This window comes from Schistocerca cancellata, chromosome 9, assembly GCF_023864275.1.
Source record: "Schistocerca cancellata isolate TAMUIC-IGC-003103 chromosome 9, iqSchCanc2.1, whole genome shotgun sequence".
NCBI classification, from domain to species: domain Eukaryota; kingdom Metazoa; phylum Arthropoda; class Insecta; order Orthoptera; family Acrididae; genus Schistocerca; species Schistocerca cancellata.
This window is the reverse complement of record NC_064634.1, coordinates 310,742,117-310,760,746: the sequence shown is the minus strand read 5'-3', so window position 1 is coordinate 310,760,746 and position 18,630 is coordinate 310,742,117.

The window sequence follows — 18,630 nt, the reverse complement described above, 5'->3', positions numbered from 1 at the left end:
TCCAGAAACGCTTTCCTTGCAATTGCCAGTCTACATTTTATAACCTCCCTGCTTTGGCCATCATCAGTTATTTTGCTCCCCAAATAGCAAAATTTCTTTACTACTTTATGTGTCTCATTTCCTAATCTAATTCCCTCAGCATCACCCGACTTAATTCGACTACATTCCATTATCTTCATTTTGCTTTTGTTGATGTTCATCTTATACCCTCCTTTCAAGACACTGTCCATTCCGTTCAACTGTTCTTCCAAGTCCTTTGCTGTCTCTGACAGAATTACAATGTCATCGGCGAACCTCAAGGTTTTTATTTCTTCTCGATGGATTTTAATACCTCCTCCGAACTTTTCTTTTGTTTCCTTTACTGCTTGCTCAATATACAGCTTGAATAGCATCGGGGGCAGGCTACAACCCTGTCTCACTCCCTTCCCAACCACTGCTCCCCTTTCGTGTCCCTCGACTCTTATAGCTGCCATCTGATTTCTGTACAAATTGTAGATATCCTTTCGCTCCCTGTATTTTACCCCTGCCATCTTCAGAATTTGAGAGAGTATTCTAGTCAACGTTGTCAAAAGCTTTCTCTAAGTCTACAGATGCTAGAAACATAGGTTTGTCTTTCCTTAATCTAGCTTCTAAGATAAGTCGTATGGTCAGTATTGCCTCACGTGTTCCAATATTTCTACGGAATCCAAACTGATCTTCCCCGAGGTCGGCTTCTACCAGTTTTTCCATTCGTCTGTAAAGAATTCGCGTTAGTATTTTGCAGCCGTGACTTATTAAACTGATAGTTCGGTAATTTTCACATCTGTCAACACCTGCTTTCTTTGTGATTGGAATTATATTCTTCTTGAATTCTGAGGGTATTTCGCCTGTCTCATACATCTTGCTCACCAGATGGTACATTTTTGTCGGGACTGGCTCTCCCAAGGCTGTCAGTAGTTCTACTCCCGGGGCCTTGTTTCGACTTAGGTCTTTCAGTGCTCTGTCAAAGTCTTCACGCAGTATCATATCTCCCATTTCATCTTCATCTACCTCCTCTTCCATTTCCATGAGTCACCACGTGGGTGAAGTAAGCGGATTAGCATCCGCTATGCTGTATCGAATAGTTCCCTTTTCTTTAGCGTACTTAGTATTAAGTTCAAGTCTAGGTTATTATAGAAGAAGCTGCTGTTAGTGGTGACATGAGTCGGTGTGTCCGCCGCCTTGGGATGTCGTGATGGAGTAACAGCGTCGCTGTGCGGCGCTGTGGGGGTCGCCTGGTGGGTGCCCCTGAAGATTGCTGGAGCTGGGTCTGCCTTCTTGACGCATGAAGATTGGGGTGTAGGAGAGGTGTCGGATGCACTGTGGGGGAGCACTTTTTTGACACTGGCTGTTGTAGACCTGTGATTGTCGTTCTTGGTCGTCGTCCACATTTTCCCTATGACAACACTCATGACTTTCCTCCGTGACTGCAATTTTTTGAAAAAGGGGGTGAAGTGTGTGTGTTTCTTGTGCACTGTGCTTGGAGTAAGATGTGGCGTATGTATATCAGTTGGTTTTCCCTCTGCCTCGCCGTTCTTTGTTGTGGAATTTCTCTTACTGATCCACCTTTTGTCGCTGTTGGCAGTGTTTGTTTTGGCCTTCAGTGTGCCGTTTGCAGGGCCATCTGGCACCACGATCTTTTCAAGGTCGGATTTGCTGTTTAGGTGATGATTATTGCTATGGATGCTACACTCATTGGCGTAAGAGCAATGATAGATGTCATCGTCTACATCTGTGGAGTGGAGTATTCTACATTTGGATTGCATGCAGTCTTCGGTGTCTATCGTGCCTAGGTCATCCGTCTGGTTGCATGTTTTACTAGCTTGGGTAGCAGCTACGTCAGGTACAGCCTGGTTCAGGGTCTCACCTTGAATAAATTTAACTGGTCTTATGCGACCTTCACATTTTGTGGTGTCGTAGATGCGAAGACGCAATGGAGTGGATGGACAATCTGAGCGCCCCGGCGTCGCACTTGCGTGCAGTTGTTGTGTTTGTGCATGTGCGTTGCAGTTTTCTTGTCGGTCTACGAGTGCATTTAATATCCCCGTTTCTATTCTTAATAGTTCGTCCTCAAGTTCATCTATTCTGTTCATGAGTGTTGTCTGAAACGTCATCCAGTACAGTAGCTGTCTCTCTATTAGTTTGGCTGCTTCAGGCGACATCTCTCCTGTGAGCGTTAGGTCGTCTATAAATTCAGTGGTTGCATGGTGGCTGTCTTCCAGGTTTGTGTTGTGTGACGAACCTGGAACATGGCCGTGATACGCCAGGATATCGCGCGCAAATGATTGCGATTTATGGTTGAGGGCGATTTATATAGTTTTGGGTGTGCATGAATTGTCGTGCAGAGCGTGTCAGGTGACATTAGGGGGCGTTTAGCTGCCGTAGTCGGTGCTGTCAATCAGTCTGTCGAGAAGTTGTTTGTACGTCAGGCAGGCTCCACCTTGCTCTTACTGCACCTGCAGTTCCTGTTTTTGTAGGGGATACAATGAATTGGCTCCGACGCACGACAATCCGCACGTTTGTGGCCCTTTTTCCCGCACTTTGAACAGATCGTACCTCCTGGGAGTCCATTAGCTTATTTCCGATGCACCACGACCCATTTATTGTAACATTCGCACCCTCACATTGACGATTCGTCATGGAAATTGCGTCGCCATTGAATATTACAGGCTGCTTGTCGCCTTGTCTCCGAGAGACTAACGTTTCTACAGTCACCTCATGGAACCTCTCCTGGGAGTCCAGTAGCATGTTGCCGATGCACTACAACTCGTTTACTGTAACTCTTACACCCTCACCTTCTCGATGCAACGCAGAAGTGGTGTCGTGTTTGAATACTACAGGCTCCATGCCAAATTCTCTCTGAGAAACTAAAGTGACCACGGTGACCACATGGAACCTATCCTGGAAGTCAATTAGCTTGTTGCCCATGCACCACTACCCATTAACTGTAATCCTCATACTCTCACATTGACGATGCGACACAGAAATTGCGTCACGATTGAATACTACAGGCAGCATGCCGACTTTTCTCCGAGATACTAGCAAGGTTACGGTCACTGCTTGGAACCTATTCTAGGAGTCCAGTAGCTTGTTTCCGATGGGACACAGCCAGTTCCCTGTAACCAACGCACCCTCAAATTGACGATACAACACAGAAATTGCGCCGCGATTACTACAGAATCCATGCCGACTTCTCCCTGAGAGACTAACGTGCCAATGGTGACCGCATGGAACCTTTCCCTGAAGTTTATTAGCTTGTTTCCGATGAATCACAACCCGTTTACTGTAACCCTCGCAACCATCTCATTGACCATGCATCACAGAAATTGCGTCGCAATTGAATACTACAGGCTCCATGCCGACTTCTCTCCGACGGACTAACGTGCTAGTTAAGTCGCATAGTGCTCAGAGCCATTACTAACGTGCTACAGTCTGCGAATGGAACCTCTCCTGGGAGCCCATTAGATTGTTTACAATGCACCAAAAGCCGTTTACTGTAACCCTCGCATGCTCACATTTATGATGCAACACAGAAATTGTATTTCGATTGAACATACAGGCTCCATGCCGAATTCTCTCCGTGAGAGTAACGTGCTATGGTCACCGATTGGAACCTCTCCTGGGAGTCCAGTAGCTTATTTCTGATGCACCACGATCCATCTTCTGTAACCCTCGCAACACAGAAATTGCGTCGCGATTGAATACCGTTTACTGTAACATACACTCCTCAAATTGACGACGTGACACGGAAATTGCGTCGCAATAGAGAACTACAGGGTTCATGCCGATTTCTACCCGAGAGACTAACGTGGCTACGGTCACCGCAAGAACCTCACTTGGGAGACCAGTAGCTTGATTCCGATGCTCCAAAACCCATCTACTACAACCCTCACAATCCCACTTTGACAGTGCGACACAGAAATTACGTTGCCTTTGAAGACTACAGGCTCCACGGCCCCTTCTATCCAAGAGACCAATGGGGCTACAATCACTGCATGGAATCTCTCCTGGGAGTCCATTACCTCGTTTCCGGTGCACCACAATTCGTTTACTGTAACCCTCGCATCCTCACATGGACGATCCAACGCTGTGTCGCGACTGAATAGGCTCCATGCCGACTTCTCTCCCAGAGACTAACGTGTTACGGTCTCCGCATTGAAGCCGGCCGGAGTGGCCGAGCGGTTAAAGGCGCTACAGTCTGGAACCGCACGACCGGTCGCAGGTTCGAATCCTGCCTCGGGCATGGATGTGTGTGATGTCCTTAGGTTAGTTAGGTTTAAGTAGTTCTACGTTCTAAGGGACTTATGACCACAGCAGTTGAGTCCCATAGTGCTCAGGGCCATTTGAACCATTTTTTCTCCGAATTGTACCTCCCTCGGGAGACCATTAGCTTGTATCCGATGCACCATAACCCGATTATTGTAACCCTCGCACCCTCACATATCCGATGCCACACAGAAATTGCGTCGCGATTGAATACTACAGGCTCCATGCCAACTTGCAGATAGACCTGCAGATAGACCTGCAGATAGTGATATCGAAACACTGCGTTCAATATGTAACATTATGTTATTGCCTTATCATTTTAAATCATTCACTAATCAAGCAGTCGCTCGGCAACAGCTACAGTTAGCAAATAATGTTGTGAGAATATAAAAGGTGAACGACCTGTGATGTAACGTGTTTATTGTCGAAGTGCCGTCAGAGATGCACTGAGTTACTGACTTTGAAAACCGCGGCGCGAGAAACGGACAGAAGAAGAGCACTTTTACACATTCTTTTGATGTACGAGATATTCTCGATGAACAGTTACTCAGTTACTCATTTAACGGACAGGAAGAAGATGCTGTGATATGCACATGATTAGCTTTCCAGTGCATTCACACAAGGTTGGCACCGCTGGCGACACCTACAACGTGCTGACATGAGGGAAGTTTCCAAGCGATTTCTCATACACAAGCAGCAATTGACTGACGTTGTCTGGTGAAACGTTGTTGTGATGCCTCGTGTAAGAAGGAGAAACGCGTACTATCACATTTCCGACTTCGATAAAGGTCGGATTGTAGCCTATCGCGATTGCGTTACGACCCGTGGCTCTACCCTTCATTCGATCCCTGCGAAGCCCTACATTTCAGCAGGATAATTCACGACCGCAAGTTGCAGGTCCTGAACGGGCCTTTCTGGATACAGAAAATGTTCGACTGCTGCCCTGGCCACCACATTCTCCAGATCTCTCTGGTCAATGGTGTCCGAGCAACTGGCTCGTCACAATACGCCAGTCACTACTCCTGATGAACTGTGGTATCGTGCTGAAGCTGCATGGGCAGCTGTACCTGTACACGCTATCTAAGCTCTGTTTGACTCAATGCCCAGGCGTATCAAGGTCGTTATCACGGCCAGAGGTGGTTGTTCTGGGTACTGGTTTCTCAGGATCTATGCACCCAAATTGCGTGAAAATGTAATCACATGTCAGTTCTAGTATAATATATTTGTGCAATGAATACCCGTATATCACCTTCATTTCTTCTTGGTGTAGCAATTTTAATGGCCATTAGTGTATGTCGTTATTTTTCGCTGCATTTTGATTGGTGGAGCTGCAAGAATAGAGACATTGGATGTTCATTACAACAAAACATTAGTAATTTCCTTACATATTCATCTTCAGAGTAACAGCAGAATAATAAGTTGACAAAAAGAAGATGAAAAGGTATGTACGAAACTGCATTCAGTATCATATATTAAGAAACTTCCACGGTTATTGTTGTAGTTGGGTGGAGGGGAAGTAGGTATGAATTATGCTGTGGTAGGCTGTAAGAACTGTTTATCGCTTCCAAAACGAAGTGACAGCCTACTACAATAGAAGAAAAAAGAAAAAAATGACGCTGGCATAAAGTGGCATATGGCATTTCACTGCGATTAATTGGCATATTACTGGCCTGTGTTATGTGTGGAGTACCAGGGTGTGGATGCTATTCACCCACTTCTGAGCAACTCTTTCATGAACAGAAAATAGTCTGTCCAAGTAGTTTAACTGTTTGCCCTCCTGTGCCGTCGTGTTACGCCCTGATAATTCCATCTGAGTAATGAGGCAGGATAAGAGGCGTCGTTCATAAATGATAACACCAGCGACTCAGTTAATAGTAGCGTGCACTGACTGTGAAGAAGTGCATAGGAAATTAGCACAACGCTCAGCTAGGTGAACGGATTGCTGTCTCCGTATCTCTCTGCCTTAAGTATAATGCAACTCCTAAAGCTCTTAAACACGGCTGCCCTCCGCTTTGACTGACAAAACATCAACAGTGTTGTACTTCGGTCACTATGAGTAGGTACTTGTCATTCTTTATTTCACTATTTAAAGACTTAATGACAGTTTTGTTCAAGGATGACTTATCCCAGACTTTACTGCCTGTACTTTTCATTACCCATTTCTTTTCTCGATGACAGCTCCTTCTCCGTTTACATTAGCAGCAGCTAGAATCGAACTATCACTACACATTTATCAAGTTTTACACAGTTTTTTGAGCGCGCTTTTCAGGTAGTTCTTGGTTTGGAACGTATCCTTGGATGTTCACGTTTTGCAAAAGAAGCCGAGTTGTCTTTGAATTTGTGTTCTTCTGTTTCGGGGTTGCTGCCACGAACAGAATTCTTAAGAAAACACTTTCAGAGTCTGTGACGATCAAAAGAGGTGTTACGTTCTCGTAATTTAGGCAGCGTAACCACTCAAGACGCTCTATAGATGTGAATCGCCTTTGTGAATTAGCTTTTCAGTTTTCTATGTGCTTACGTCATAAACACAGAAATAATTGTGTCAGTTACTGATTTATGACGTTTAATCTGCAGTCGGGTCATCTGAGTATTATTAGTAACTACGCAGTAATTCACAAAAGCGAATAAAATCCATTAACATATAGATTTGGCACTGAGGTCCTCATTCGCCGTGTCTTACAGACACAAGAGGTGCACACTTCCGCGGCAGGCTTCGCATCGCCCTGTGAAACTGTTGGAATGTTCGTACATTTATATCGATATATGGAATCCAATGATGAGTGATGTATCTTTATAGCACAACCGTTTTGGTCTTTGCGTGTTTTCTCACTCACTTTAAAAAGATGGATGTGTGTAGTTGTACCACGATTTGTACTTAACCTTTGTTCTGAATAAATATTATCAACAGAAACGAATATTCCTGCTCGTAGTGTAAATGAACAACGCAGAATATATTTGGCAACAGTAGACAGCCGAGTTAGTTCCCGCATGATATATAAATATTTTGACAAATTCGTTTGATACTTCCTTGTCAGTTTGATTGAATTATCTGAGTTATTTCCTTTAAAGGCGTTATATCAGCGTAACACTGTACGCTTTTGAGACCAGGGAGTTAATTGCACTGGGAAATTGGAACTAATCTCCTCTTTTTACGTTGCAGTTTATCAATTCTAGTCACAACTGGGACAATAAGGAAGCGACAGCAATGCTTTAGCGGCACTGAGATAACGTTCAAGTCTCACTGAACACCAGATTCTTTAGCCGTTTCGAGACACAGCTGCAGGCAGGCAGATCCAAAATCAATGAATAAATTATAGCGATAAAATTGCAAATACGCGTACTGTTTCAGTTGGACTTAAGACAGCAAGCACAGACAGTTTCGCAGTCCCAAATGCGTAATATCTTATTCATTCGTGCTGTTAAAGACGTACTCGCGTTACTGCATGTTTTATTAAAATAGACTTTCATCATAAAGTTACGATGATAAGCTGAATAACAGTTCTTATTTGTTGGCAATAAATACTAGCTGCGGTAGACACGACCCTGGGGAGGGTTTCGTAGTAAACAACATCCTTATTGTGCCACCAGCGGCGTAATATTATGTTCACACTGCTCTTTGTTGTTCTCTTACGGCTCAGCCATCAACTTCCTCGGAAGAAGTTAACATACAGATGTCATAACCAGACGCCAGTAACAATAGTACATATGAATTTTCAATGAGCTAAAATGCAGTAATGGTCACCCCGTTTGATTTTTGTTGCTTTCATTTATAGCCTGTTGTGCTCCTACACCCGACTTCTGAACCTTGTCTACTGAATACTAATAGCGTACTACGGTTAAATGTTCGCGGTCCATCACATACGTCGGTTGTCGAGACTTCCTGAATATAGAAAATGAGTCGTGACAGAACGAACGACGTTTCTTGAAACATTAAAAACTTTTGCTAACGTGTTTTGCCCGAAAGTACTCGCTCCACATACACTACAGGTGTGCCGGGCCACCTTGCTGCCTTCACACCTCTGTTAAACCCAGAGCGAACGATATTTTACAACCTCGTGGCCACATTGAGCGACGTTTACCACTTTTTTTGTTCTTTTTTCAGGAATGAACGTACACAGTAAGCTTCAAACAGGGTGGAGTTTGCTATTTTTGTATATTTTCTTTATTTTTTCTTTATTTTCGTTGTTAGTTGCTTTATTTTATGAAAATAAAACTTGTTAGACAAAAATTACACAGTTCTGGGACTCAAAAGAAAACTTTTTTTTTCTCTTGGAAGAACACAATCAGAGAAGGCTCCAGAGAAAGAGAAATACGGAATTCATTGATGATTAAAGACAAAGTGAAACGTTGTTGCAAATAAAACACGATAACGTGGAAGCCTCTGCCACTTCCATTGAGCATTCGCCATATATTGCAGAAACACAACTGGGTCGGGCAGTATCCGAAGAGCAATATGATCGAATTCTCACGTGGGCGGTCGGGCTGCTGGGAATCAACGGCAACGGAAACTGGCGCGCACACACACGCGGAACCTGGCACACTTGAGACGGTCTGGTTCTGATCAGCAGTGGCTTGTGGCATGCTTTCCCCATCTGGGGCCGCAGAAGAAGTGTGGGAATACTTTACAGACGCAGGGATGTCTGGCACGTCCGTAGGCATACTACGGAGCTGTGGAACAGGTCTGCCATCATGTGATTCCGAATAGGCGGTCTCAGTCTTGGGAGTCAGGTCGGAGGAAGTGATGAACGCTTTCGAATCTTGAACAGCAACCGACACGTTATCATCCGGGCTAAACCTACGGATGGGAGAGGCCTCCGTCACCGGAATTTTTTCAGTAGAGAAAAGAAGCGAAGAGCAGTTGTCTGACTCCTCTCCGTTTTTCGTCCGTCTACACTAGTTTTGAAGGTTCTGGCGACGCGGAACCTACAATAGCGAAGCCGCTGCGCGAGGCTGACAGCGGAAATGCGGTAGCACCACCACGCAAGCGGCTCGCCCTGGCCCTCAGATGCGCGGTTACGCACAATGGCTGTTACTTGGGGAACCAGATCCGCTAAATATAGCCTTATACATTGTTCCTAAGTGAATTTTAAGACCGTGACACGACACGGGCAATTTGTATGGAAGTATCCACTCTCATTACATATAAAACAGGTCCGTTCTTGTCCTGTGTAAATTATATGTACCCGGTATCTACAAACCTGCAAATGAGAAGGAATATTCCGTTCAACCACCATGTCCACGGATCGAACTCCGCTATAAACTTGTAAACGATGTTGAGCGGACCAGAGTTCCCGCCGTATACTGCGTATATCCCCAAACAGAAACAGGGCGGTCTTGAGGAAACTGTCAACTTCGGACGGAAGGTTAAACACCCTAACATTCATATGTCCTGCCTGCGCGTTCGCCAGAGTACCTATGCTAGTAGAGCCATCGCGATGATTAAAAGGGACTTATTGTTCAAATGGTTCAAATGGCTCTGAGCACCATGGGACTCAACATCTTAGGTCATAAGTCCCCTAGAACTTAGAACTACTTAAACCTAACTAACCTAAGGACATCACACACACCCATGCCCGAGGCAGGATTCGAACCAGCGACCGTAGCAGTTCCGCGGTTCCGGACTGCAGCGCCAGAACCGCACGGCCACCACGGCCGGCGGACTTATTGTCCGTGCCGCAAAAGGAGCCTGTGAACCTGACGCGGGCTATGAACTTTGCATACAACATATACGACGCGGAATCGAAGTAAGCCGAGTGAACCTGTTGTGAAGTGACCTTGATTGTATCTACAAGCCAATCACGAATTTGTAATGAACTCGGGTGCACACGACGAGTGGACTTTTCAAAACTAAAACTGACGTTACCTGTGCGTGGAATGTTCTTCGGAGCCGTGGACGACATCACGGCGCAAGACAACGCCGCGTCAAAATTGAATCACAAACACGAGACACTTACGATTCACACGACACTGAGAACACACAAGGATGCTCTCGCAGCGGAACGGTAGAGGCGGGAACAGCCAGAACCTTCTCGCCCGGAGTGCGAAGCGGGAATGCCACTAGGCCACGAGCAGTTACAGTCTTGCTCCCTCTTGAGGAAAGGTCAACACTTGCTCTAGACACTTTCTAATTCTACAGGGCTGCCAGACCGTGCCTATCGCCGGACATAGAATTCTGAGGAGCGATCGACTTAAAGTGAATGACTCGGACATAGCGTCTGCACCGGCCAGCCAGCTATCAATTTTTCTTGGCTAATACTGTACCTCTCCTGACCACCTGGCTAGCGCTTTTCTTGCGACAGCAGCTACTTTCCTAGAAACTCGATGTTGAAGTTTTATGGGCACCTCCTGCACCTGTAACGTGAATCGCATTTCGGCCAAGTGAATGTAGTGCAGTGGCAGCCCTGCCTGAGCACTCATGCTTTTCTCTTGTTTTCTTTCAATTCTGAGCTACAGAATATCATTAAGTTGTATACGTCATACAAAATTATTCGAAATACCCATTTTCGCATTAATAAATCAATCAAACTTTCTGCAGATGTGTAGTCTGATTGTTACAGCATAGGTTACAGAATCGCCTTACTTGCTATCGCTTGCATCGCTTGTTGCGCTACAACAGAGTTACGGATGGCATTTGTTGCAGAAGCAATGGGGATATAAATCAGTAGAGTACCAAGCATATTTAATGAAAGCTACTGCCTTGGAGGCTCACGAATGTTTCAGAAGCGATACCTGGAGAATACAGTTCGTTTAAATTCAAGAAAACTGTTCTTTCTTCTATCGACTTCGATGTGGACAACGCTGTGAAAGGAGGTGCACTAAATTAATGCCAAATTGAAGAACGTATTTTTTATGGAATCTTCTCTCGAAGCTATATGTGCATTAGTGTTTAGCAAATCGGGATCATTTTCAATTTTTTTCATGAAAAATTTAAGCTGCCTTTAAAAATACAAATCACAGCAATGGCAAAATAGAGCACATTGCGATTTTATAATTTATACAGTGCAGGTGCATGCTTTTGTTTCGTCTACAATGTAATTGCAAATTGTCTTATCGGTCTGCCCTACTCACGTATGTAAAAAGTAAAGAACTTTATCTTGCCCCATATACAGAAGAATGAGAAGTACAGTACAGTACTATCGGAAACTTCACTGATTTCGTGCAGTTCGCAATTACATTTTGTTGTGTACATAGTTCCGCATAGTCAGCGCGTACACAACTTTCCCACTAAAGTGCGCCCCGCTAAGCACAACAGCGCAAGCGCAGCGCTCGTCCGTCTCCGCACTACGAGATGGCCCTGCCTTAGAGACGGACCAAATTCTGCTTCCGCCGATCCGCGTATTAATATGTAACGCAGCCAATGAGATTGCTGCTAACGTAGAACCTTTTCTCCTCGTGGATCACACTCGCGCAGTGATACCTGAACGCGTGAGGTATTATAACGAGTGTACAGACCTCCGATTAGTCAGTCTGCATTTGTCTGCACAGGTCTGTATCAGTCTGCATTAGTCTGTACCAGTCTATAGTCAAGTTTCAGTCTGCACCTAAGAAGATTATCATATTCCTGTACATAGCCATGAAGATAAATGTATAGACACTTTGTCAAGTATCAGAGATATGAGAATAAGATTAACGTACCAAGACCAAAGGAACTTCGGATGGTCAATTGTAAATAGCATCCAGAATCAAGTTAAGTAATTTTTTGCTTGTTATTATTTTAATAAATGTGTGTGAAAATTAATCAAGTTCTGTTTAAAGTTGGTCACCGTCAATCTGCTACTCTAAGCCTGCAAGTGGCATTTCTATCGTCTGACCTAACGGCAGAAGATAAACACGCCACGATACGACCACGAGACATATTGCTGACACTCGCCTACTTCGTTAGAGCGATGGTGTGTGTACCGAAGATCTTACAGTACGCACACCACACATTTTTTAATTTGTGAGTCCACTCGTTAGCTCCTTTTTGAATAATCCGAACAAATTTCCCGAACGGTTCTTTCGTACTTAAGAAAACGTAAGGAAATACCTTTCTTACACAGTTACAGTATTCTGTTCTGTGAAGGAGTAACTGATTTTGTTCAAGTCGTTTTTCTGCTCAGGGATGACTTTCGCTACATGTTCTGCATAGGATCGCCGGCCGTGGTGGCCGAACTATTCTAGGCGCTACAGTCTGGAAACGCGCGTCCGCTACGTTCGCAGGTTCGAATCCGGCCTCGGGCATGGATGTGTGTGATGTCCTTAGTTTAGTTAGGTTTAAGCAGTTCTAAGTTCTAGGGGACTGATGACCTCAGAAGTTAAGTCCCATAGTGCTCAGAGGCATTTGAACCATTTTTTGCATAGGATAAATTGTACGTCGATTGCTACTGGCTGCCGGTTTGATAGGTCAAAATCAGTGATGCTTACATTCGTCTGTATCCGGAATCCTTCCGTAAGTGCATATAACATTTAAACATATTCTGTATCATGAAACTGAAAAAAAAAAAAAATACGCAGCCAGTATTCGAACCCATGCTGCTAGCGCGCTAACCGTGAACCTTAGCCGCTGCGCTGCGCTCGCTTGCTCTAAAGACAACAAACGTTACAGGTATAGGAGGTACGCATAAAACTCTGACATCAATTTTCTCAGAATTTAGGGGCGGTTGCACCAAAAGCCACTTGCTACGTACTCACGATACATCCCTGTACAATATACTCCCCAGAACCAATGATTAACAGGTCTGATGGTCCCCTTGTCAGACGACGTGTGGCCGGCCGTCCGCATGGCTGATTCGGCAAGTATTGATCGCATGGTGAGGCGGGGACGAGTCACGTTGCCGCCGGCATTCTAGTGTACTACAGCGGCAGGAGGTGTGGCTGACTCCCCATCAGCCACAGAGTAGGGCGGCGCTCTCACGCAGTAGCAAGACAAACCTAGTGTCGTGCTCATCAGCCATCCTTCGAAGCAGTCAGTACTGGGGCGTGTCATAAAACTGTAGCCTCTCAAATCTGCGCACACAAAATGTCGAGGAAAGGTCCACTATTCCCCCGTCCAAATTCCGCAACTTGCTCGGCAAATCGAAGAGCCTAGTGCTCTTGCGTGGGGTACTGAAACAAATGTCTGGAGATGCTCGAACAATGACTCTAGTGCCAAAATGTTTACATTCGGAGCGATCATGATTTATTTCCTGTCCGACGAAGTCATAAGACTTTCGCTTCTGACCAGATCTTCAGAAACACCATGGAAGAACATAAAATCCAAATTATAAACAAGTAATTTAAAAATCTTATCTCTTCTACTTGACAAAGCGTACTTTAAAATAAACATAAAATAAAAAATGGTCAATACATTAGGACCAGTATATGCTACATGTACGAGGTGTGATAAAAAATGTGGTGCGTGAACTTTTTTAGCAGCTACTGCTGACGCTACAGCCATTTGAAGTAATTTGTCCGATAGCCTGGTCCGTTGAGACATTCAGCGTCAACATGGAACACGTTCTGACTTGTTAGACTGCGTCAGAATATGCTAGACCGAGGTTGTGTTTACCGTGTCCGTCGCGCACGGTGGATTTCGAACAACGCGTGAACGTTATGTTCTGTCTGAACTTGCAAAACCTGCCAGGGAAACTTACAGAATGTTGAAACTGGTGTAAGGCGATAACGCTGTAGCTCGGAAGACTGTTTAGAAATGTTATTCAAATGGTTCAAATGGCACTGAGCACTATGGGACTGATGTCATCAGTCCCCTAGACTTAGAAACTACTTAAACCTAACTAACATAAGGACAGCACACACAACCATGCTCGACGCAGGATTCGAACCTGCGATCGTAGCAGCAGTGCGGTTCCGTACTGAAGCGCCATAGAAATGGTATGAGCGACGTAGAAGTGCAAATGAATAGGTAGAAGACTAGCAACGTTCGTGACATCCATTAACCTCGAAAACAGAAGAAAATGTACAAAAAGTGGCAAAAATTGTTCGTTCAAACAGGCGAATAACTATTCAAGTGCTTACCATAAGAACGCTGCATCTCATACGTGCCAGTGCAAAACATATTAATCGATCATTTGCAAATAAGACAAGCGAGTGTAAAATTTATTCCCAGACTTTTGAGTTATGAACAGAAGGAAAATGTTTGTCAGTTTGCACGGAGCTGAAGGGTCGTCAGCATTCCGATATGGACTTCATGTCCAAAACTGTAACTGGAGATGAAACTAGGATCTATAGATATGAGCCTGAGACGAAAATTCAGTGTTCCCAATTGCAAACCAGTAAAGCTCCTCGCCCTAAAACGGCACGTCAGTCAGAATATCAAAGTCATGCTGGTTGTTTTTTTCGATACTGAGGACATAATGCGACCAGCGTTCGTTGTAAGCAGAACTGCTGCAATCGCCGAAATTTACAAGGCAGTACTGCAATATTTGCGAAACGATGTCACGAAGAGAAAGATCAGAAAAATTGGGCAATCATTTCCTTCATACGACAACGCGTCGTTCCACACCTCGCATTTGATTCCCGAGTTTTTGGCCGAGAGAGATGCTCCTGTCTGTCCATATCCACCTTGGTCACCACATTCAACACCATGCGATTTCTGGCTCTTCCCAAAACTTAAAACCGTGCTTAAACAAAAACATTCTGCCGCCATTCCTGATTCTGAGAGGGCTACGACAGAGCATCTGAAGATCCTTCCAAAAGAAGTCTTCGAGAAACGCTTCCAGTCATGGAAGCAACGTTGGGACAAGTACATGCTAGGCAGGATTGTACTCTCAAGAATATTAAATGATATTCCATGTGAGTTTATTACATCGTTTCTAGTAAAATCATTCACGGAATCTTTTAATCATACCTCGTAATGTATGTTAAATGTCTAATGTGACAGATGTTAAGGCCAGGATTATGCGTGTATCGGTGACATAAGCTGTACATTGCTTCACTTCCCACTGTTAAAGCTACATGCGCGCGTCTCCTACATGTAACCTCAGTACATGAAAACAGTTTTCTTTACAATTATAGTCCCTCACATCATTGTCATTATTCCAAAGTGGGAGATACACAGCCGTTATATAACTGTATATTAAGAAAGATATACTGAAGAGCCAAAGAAACCGGTAAACCTGCCCAATATCGTGTAGGGCCCTCGCGAGCAACACGACCTACGAGGGACTCGACTAATGGCTGGAGTAGTGCTGGAGGGAACTGACACCATGAATCCTGCAGGGCTGTCCAGGAGTACGAGGAGATCTAGATGTCTTCTGAATAGGACGTTGCAAGGCATCCCAGATATGCTCAGTAATGTTCATGTCTGGAGAGTCTGGTGGCCAGTGGAACTGTTTAAACACAGAAGAGTGTTCCTGGAGCCACTCTGTAGCGAATCTGAACGTGTGGGATGTCACATTGTCCTGCTGAAATTGCCAAAGTCCGTCGGAAAGCACAATGGAAAGGAATGGGTGCAGGTGTTCAGACAGGACGCTTACGTATGTGTCACCTGTCAGAGTCGTATCTAGACGTATCAGGAGTCCCATATCACTCCAACTGCACACGTCCCACAGTATTACAGAGACTCCACCAGCTTAAACAGTGCTGACATGCAGGGTCCATGGATTCATGAGGTTGTCCCCATACCCGTGGACCTCCATCCACTCGATACGATTTGAAACAAGACGTCCGACCGGAGAACATGTTTCCAGTCATCAACAGTCCAGTGTCGGTGTTGACGGGCCCAGGCGAGGCGTAAAGCTTTGTGTAGTGGAGTCATCGAGGGTACACGAGTGGGTCTACGGCTCCGAAAGCCCATATCGATGACGTTTCGTTAAATAGTTCGCACGCTGACACTTGTTGATGGCCCAGCACTTAAATCTGCAGCAATTTGCGGAAGGGTAGCACTTCTGTCACGTTGAACGAGTCTCTTCAGTCGTAGTTGATCCTGTTCTTGCAGAAACGTTCTTCAGCCCAAGCGGTGTCGAAGATATATTTTACCGGATTCCTGATATTCACGCTACAGTCGTGAAATAATCGTACGGTGAAGTCCCCATTTCATCGATAACGCGGAGATACTGTGTCACATAGCTCGACTATAACACCGGGTTCAGACTCGCTTAAATGTTGATAACCTGCCATTGTAGCAGCAGTCACCGATCTAATGACAGCGCCAGATACTTGTTGTCATATATGGCCATTGCCGACAGCAGCGCAGTGTTCTGCCTGTTTAAGTATCCCTTTACTTGAATACGCATGCCTATACCAGTTTCTTTGGTGCTTCTGTGTGTGATTTGAGTGACGTGATGTGCATTAGAAACTAACTGAATTAATAACAAAAAAATTTAAGGTGACAATGCATAATATGATTGATACGTGTTACAAACCGGACACAATAGGAAGGACCAGGCCCCTTTGTATTTTTTTCTTTTATCACTCGTTTATTACATCAGAGAAATACACATTTTAAGACAAAATTTAACTACATGAAATAATGCTCCCAGTAAATGTTAACATAAGAAGTGACAAAACTTAGTTCTCTTAAGGGTTTCTGCTGGCAACAAATGTTAAGAAGGCAACGTAAGGTTGATGTCAATTTAGCTCAAACACGTAGCTAGTGATTGAATCACGACACAGACACTTTAACAATTTCGGCAACAAATAAATAGCGTGAATTTGTACTCACAGTAACTAACTAATCAACAGCCTTGCCATTGAATAAGTAGTAGGCCATTTGGAACGAATCAGCAACACCCGGCAACTATGGGAGTTAATACTAACAGTCTTTAAATGTCTTGCTCCCCATTAAATAAACAAACTTACAGTAATTAAATGAGTAACAAATCAAACACACTACGCTCCACTCAAACTCTTCAGTGGAAGCCAAGCCAAAACGAAGATTCAATTAACTGACTAGCACTGAAGTCACACTAAAGCTCATCTCTGTGTTCCCAGACACACACAGGGGTCAAACTTATACAAGACAAGCACATCAGTGAAACCTGTAGAGGAGCTAACTCGTGCCACTGAAAATTAAGGTACTAGGCCGGGGCACAAGGTTCTATACAATGAGGTTGCTTTAGTGCTTTACTGCGCTCCAAAATATTAATTCAAATGGCCAATTCAAAATTAAGTACTCATAAACCAGAATTAATTAACGAGGAGTGACAGCAGGTCGCTCGAAGGGATGACAACACTTAATTGAAAAGACGAATGCCGGAGGCGGCAATAACATCAAACACCTTCTCCGCTATACAAGTAAACATTTAACCAAGTACAAGGAATGAAACCCAAAGAGAGAATTCAAATAAAACCCGCAAAAGATTATAAACGACAGGGAACCCCAACTATTTAAATTTAAAAGAATTAGCTCTCCCCAAAGGCAGTGTAAACGCTAAGGCCACACTTAAGAGGCCACCAAAATTGGTTACAAAAAGTCTTATACATTTGCTCCTTTTCTTTAAAAGAAACACAAGGCTGCTTAACTTCTGCTGGACGTCCGGTATGGCTCGTGTAGGATACACCAGGCAGCAACCCAAGCTAAGCGGTCGCAAAGCACGGCGAGCAAAATCGGGAGAGCAGACAGGCAGGCAGCCAACACATATCCTCCACCCTGAACCGGCAGACAGCGTACAACCAACTCCACGTGTACGTGGTTGCTTCCCACCTCGTACCTCGCAGTGTCTCAGCAGGTAGCCCGAGTAAACGTCAACTGTCACTCGCCCCGCGAATGCGGAAAACAACAAGGCAAACAAAGATAAGAAACATCGAAGGATCAAAAAAATGGTTCAAATGGCTCTGAGCACTATGGGACTTAACATCTGAGGTCATCAGTCCCCTAGAACTTAGAACTACTTAAACCTAACTAACCTAAGGACATCACACACATCCATGCCCGAGGCAGGATTCGAACCTGCGACCGTAGCGGTCGCGCGGTTCCAGACTGAAGCGCCTTTAACCGCGTGGCCACACCGGCCGGCCCGAAGGATCGATAGTGGATATCCAAGAGACTGGCGCGCCAAAACGAGAGCCACAGCTCAATGATTTATTTATATTAGAACAGTGTACGAATTATAAAAGAAGGGGAAGCAGAATTTAAACATATAAACAGCTGGAACTGCTGTAATAAGCGTATGTAAGAGGGAGTGTCATAGCATGCCATGCTGAACACTGGTGGCGCTTTGTCCTGCAGAAGGGCGTCGATGTTGCATGGCCGTTGCGACGCGGCTGGCACATGGCGGCCACCACCTCACTGCGTACGTACGGAGCATGTGCGGTGGACGAGGACATGCAGGGAGCGGGTGGTGCATAGTTCAGCGTACAGACCTGCAACAAATGCTAACAATGATGGCTCCAGCACTGCTGGGCATCGAGTCGAACTGATATGGATGA